Genomic DNA, 6,000 nt, shown 5'->3' on the forward strand with positions numbered 1-6,000 from the left:
ATCAGTCTGGATGAACATGGTTTCTTTAATTCCCTAGTTGTTAGACTTTCATTCAACTCAATTTCATGGTTGTCAGAATTCTATTCAGCTTGATTTCTGACATTCTTGAGTGATGGTTCTTCTATATTTTAGTTGTATTTGATGTGGGCTTGTGATGAAGGGAGCCATGTCTGCCTACACTGCCATCCTGACCAGAAGTCCCATTGGCTCATTTTATAGGAAAGCAAGACCTCCGTATAATAGTCAGCCTATAGATACTTTGGAAATATGTGGCTAATTTTAAGAGCTGGATTAGAGTGTAAAGAAACTTTACAATCAAAACCACAATGAACTAATGATAAAAATACTTGGTATTTGCCAGAAAGTATATCAAAATATAGACATTTCCCTGATGGATTGTTTTTATTTTGTTCTGTTTTTTTTGTTTGTTTGTTTTTTGTTTTTGTTTTTTTTTAGTTTCTGAATGCAAATCTTGGGAGCAAACACCTGTCCTAAAATATTTAAATATTTCTAACTTGGCTTAAGATGTGATTTGGTTTGAAATTGGATATATGGTACAAAACAATAAATGAAAGTAATCTAAACAACAATGTTGATTACAACATACTCACTGATCTTGCTGACTTGAAAATACTAATTGCTGAGTGCAGTACATATTGTCTTAATATTAAGTTTATGGACTTTTGGTGAATGAGTAGAGTTCAGCCCAAAATAGATAATCTATGTTCACCCTGACAGCAATAGTAAGTAAAACAAGGACTACCAACTGAATAATATCTCTTCACTATATTTCTGGGCTCTGTATCACAGCAGATTTAAAAAATCAAACATAGGTTCTCTGTCTAGATCATCTGATGCCAGTGTGCCCTTGTACTGTTTATTACCCAACAGTCTGAATTGACCTTCAGAAAGGCCCAATCTACTTTTCTTAGTATGTGGTTTGCCAAATTAATATTAAATCCACATTTACTTAATCTTTCACATGGATGAGCATTCAGATAATCAGATCTTTGCTGGGACACTCAGACAAATGCTTTGAAGAAACATGACAGGTGGTTCTGGGGCAGGGTATGAAAGGTGGGTGAAGCAAAATGGTTGGGTGGGGATTTAGTTTCAGGTTGTCCTAGTTTCTTCTACATCCTTAGTCTTATTCCATACTGGCAGGATACAATAGAATATCAGAGCTGGAAATAGTCACTTTGTTGATTTTTTTGACACAAGGTCATTGGAGTATTAGCTTTTGTGTTCTAGCAACAAACTTTCAAATTATTAAAAATTTCCAAGAATAGCACTATGCTTTGTTCACATTCCCTTTCAGTTTTGACTCATCTTACATCAAGAATTTCTTCCTTGAAAAACGTGAAAAACAAATGTTAAAAATGGTAGATAAAAGGGAAAAAATGTCTTCCTTATAACTGAACAAATCCTCTGTAACTCCTTCTGATCTAAGTTTCAATAAAGTAAAAGGTCATTGCTCAATGTTTTGCTCTAAATAATCTATTCTATTTCAAATAATTACTGAAAAACTATCACCTATAACCAATAGACTTCTGTTTCTCAAAGAAACAGAACTTTTGTTTTCATTTTTTAGTCTATGTACTTATTTTATTATTTAATAAGCTTTAACTAATGGGAAATCTCTGAACACTTTTAAATCACTATATTCTTAAATGCTGTACACAAAATCGAACCCACTTACATTTAGCTTGTAGTGTCAGTTGGTTTTTACCACTTATAACTTAATTACCTATAATTTTTCCTAAGTATAAAATGTTAATGTAATGAAAGTCTGACTTTTAATCACTTTATTTCAAATGCAACCTGAAACTGTCCTCCTGCAAAGGATCAGAAGTTGAAAATATCCAGCCACTTTCATCTTTTCTTTGTCCCTGCTAAAATATCTGTTATTTTGAGACAATTTTCCTTTTCTATAAGCATGAAGCATTGGGGAATAATTCTCTTGGTTTTATAAGACTAAAAGGGCAGTACAGAAAATGTGCAGAAAGGGTTCACTCCAGAAAAACATTTGGTTGAGCTTAATAATGAACTTAATCATTTAGTCAGCAATTATATACCTTATGCTCACTGCTATCCAAAAATTGCTTTGCAAATGACATAATTTATTTAAACTCTGCTTCTCTTTTGGGAGAGAAATCTTATATTATGGAAGTATTTTTATTTGCTTGCTTTTTCTGTTACTTTCTGTAAGCTTTGAAAATGTTATTATGATAAATATAATATCTAGAGATTGTTTATCCTTTCAGTTTTTTTAATACATACACATTCATTATTTGTTTAATCCCTCATCAAATATTCAGTGTATGATGACTATTATGAGCCAGATACTAGTGTACTGGGTATCTGCTCTGTTGAATGAAGTGTTTTTCTCCTAACACAGTTTGCAGTGGGGAACACAGATGATCAAAAGGTAAACAAAGGTACATTTAGTAATGCTAATTGTGATATTGATATAAAATGAACAAACAAAAAGGTGCCATGATGAAGAATAACAGATTGGGTGGTTAAGGGAAGTGTCATAGGGAAGCCAGCAGTTAAGATGAGCCCTGGAGGATGAGAGACAACAGCCATGAAGTCAGCAGGAAAAACAGTATTCCAGCCAGTGGAAAAATATGACCCAATTACATAAAGGGATGTGAACAATTGTCTTTGATTGTGTTAATTATGTAATGCCTGGTGATAGCTGTTTGATTCCCAAGACCTGATCTTCCCAATACGTCACTAGTAACTTTGCTATCTGCTGGTAGATGGCTGATAGTGTTGATAATGTTTTGCTGACTTGATCACTTGATCCAGTTTCAGTTCACTCAGGTGAATATGCTCACTGTTATAAAGGTGAACATCAACAGAACTTGTGAAACTTTGTGAGATGGTAAAAGGTAAGCCATAAGGTTTAAAGTACAGAGGACAGATGTTCTCAAGTCATCACAGCTCTTTATTTCAACTATGTACCATGAAAGCTGACTATATATAAGCTGTATTCTTTCAGTGACTTAAAACTAGCATGTAGATTCGATTGATTCTAATATATAAATGTAAATAACATTTTATTCTTTAATTTGTATAGGAAGATATGGTAACTAGAGTAAAATAAGCTTTCTCAAAAAACTTAAAAAACCTAATTTTGGCAAATAAGTTGAGGTAACAGAATAGTCCAGCTTTTGACCATGTGTTTTATATCTGAAGAATGTCTATATTCAGAACATATCATCATTCAGCCTCTCTTTTTAAAATTAGATTAGAACAGAGCAAACACTCATGTTTTGTCTTAGGGAAGTACAAGTGATATTCTTTGTTTCATAGAGAACTGCACCTTAGAATGTAAGGCCTACATTTCTTAAGGTCCTAGGAGGTTTCCTGAAGTGACATGAAAATTAAGTCAATTGAAAACCAGTATTCCAGATGCTTGACAAGAGGAATGCTGTGTGCAGACGTCTACACTCAATGTTTAAGCTTCGGCTTGTGAGGTGGTTCATTCGGCATAAAAATTTTCTGTGGGTCAGAGCAATTGCTGTTTTAGTGCTTCGAATCAAACACACTCTGAGGTCTAGAGATGAAAAAATAAATATTTGCAAACAGTGGTTGAATCGGGCAGACTGTTCATTCTAGTTCTCTCTGAGGATTTTCAAATCTTCCGTTTTATTACTGTTTCTGAATTTACCAATAAAAATAGTCACCTTGGCCACCAAGAAGGGACTTTATAGAAGGAGCTATTATAAAGCTCTGTGAATGTTAATAGAAGGAACTTAAAGCCTAAGAGGGCCCTTCAGAGTCCCCACTTCTTAACACCAGTCCCCTCCCAACCGCTGTCAGTCATTGAAAGATTATTAATCCTAATGCTCTGTAGAAAGAGTCTATTGAAGAATAGAGAAATTGCTTAAAAATATGAGTAAAATTTAAACTTGATTTAAATATTATAAAAGAATGTATTACCCAGTATATTTTGAAAATATAAAATATGTCTATATTAAAGTTGTATAACTTTCTAAGGTATGGCAATGGATTTTTAGAGCATATTAGACCAATATAAAGGCTTTCTCATTTATTTGATTATTTGAGTTAAATATACATATGAGTCAAACTTATGTTTATTCTTTTAGGAGGACTATTCAGGAGGTATTTTGTTTTGACTCTCCTTTCTTTTTTTGGAGACTATTAAAAGGTAAAGTCACCCATTAAGGGAGACTAGGAAGAATATACAAAATGATTTGAGACCAATTTGTATATTTGAGAATATACAAAATGAATTTCACTTCTCAGAGTCTCTGTGAAATAGATGGATGGGAGGGGAGGTACAGGAAACAGAAAACATCATCCTGTTTAACGTGAAGTATTGTGGAACTTAAAATTATTCTTATGGTGCTCTGATTAGGACAAAACAGCCCTGTTCAAAATCCTTACATTCCTGGAAAAAAGTATCCCAATTATAAGGCTTATTCCCAAGGAATACAATAAGTCTAACATGCAAATGTGTGAAGGTAGCTCACTATTTGGGTTTAGGGTTCCAAATTCCTTTTTGTTGTATTCTCCAAGGTTCTACTTTTCTTACTGTACACAGAATATCAAATGGAGAATGTGAAAAATTGGTGTGGATTGAAGCCTCAGAGCAAGGGCACTTTAGCACAGACTTTGATCAGTGTGATGTGTGATATGCTAATAGCCTGCCAGACCTCCCTAAGAGGGCTGGTCATATTCCTTTGTTCCATGTGTTAGGGTTATTCAGAGAAACACATATAACATATATAATTTATATTTGTATATATACACATATATCTAAAAGATATAAAGATATAACATTCTTGTATACCATATATATGTATTGAGTTGCCACAAGTTCATTTGGTTTTTCTGTATGATGGCTCTAGTAGTGCTTAGTTGTCTTTAACTTCATTTAAAACAATTTTGTTAGATTGTATTGTGGCAGCTGTCATCATTGTGCATTTAAAAAACTTATTACAATCAAGATGGTAGCAAAGGAAGACATAGCTCACTTCTTTGCACAACCACATCAAAATTACAGCTAAAATATAGGACAACCATCACTCAGAACCATCAGAAATCGAGTTTAATGGAATACTAACAAGTGCGGAATTAAAGACACCACATACATCCAGACTGGTAGGAGGGGCATAGATATGGAACAGACTGGTCCCTCACCCATGGGTGGTGGCTAAAAAGTTGGGAGAAATATCTAATGACTAAGGAGTTCCAGATCTATAATAGGACCCCCAGCCCAGTGTCCCAATGCCAAGAAGATGAGTCCCCACAACTTCTGGCTGCAAACACCAGCAGAGATTGAGTTGGGGGAAAAAACTTCTGGAGCCCCAAGCTATGTGTATGGATTCCTCTTAAAGAAGCTACCCAGAATAACCTACTTAAACTCACTCCCTCTGAGCTCCAGCACCAGGGTAGCAGCTTGAATGATACCAGTGGCATATTGGGAGGAACTGAAGTGTCTGGCATCAAGGTGAGCAGAAGCCATTGTCCCTTTTCTAAACCCTCCCCCATCCAACAGAGCTGGCAAGCTGATGCCATATTTGAAACTCCATCAACCTGGTTAACATTGTTGGACCCACCTTAGAGATCCCCAGAGACTGTCCCACCTAACCTATGGACCCACCCAATATGCTTTTCCATATGAATGGCTGGTCTTAGCTCATACTTCACAACTTCTTAAATCTTCTCAAACAAGCAACAGCTGGCCTCAGGAAGACCCATACTCAACACCAACAGCAGCCAGCCTAGATTCACAGCTAGGTGCAGTACCCAACTCAGATTGCTTTATAGCTCAGGCAGGGTGGTCCTGGGCAAAACACAGGTATGTACTGACCTTGGCCTGCATGACCCAGGAAACCCCAGTGCCAGTACAACCAGCAGATATCTACAGACACATCCAGGCACCAGTATACTGCCCATGTACAGCTGATCCCCCACTGAGGGTGGAGATTGGTTGAAAGAAGTCACAGCCAATCCTTGCAGCTG

Source organism: Artibeus jamaicensis, unplaced genomic scaffold (genome assembly GCF_021234435.1).
Source record: "Artibeus jamaicensis isolate MK-2021 breed Jamaican fruit bat unplaced genomic scaffold, CSHL_Jam_final contig_387, whole genome shotgun sequence".
In the NCBI taxonomy this organism is placed as follows: domain Eukaryota; kingdom Metazoa; phylum Chordata; class Mammalia; order Chiroptera; family Phyllostomidae; genus Artibeus; species Artibeus jamaicensis.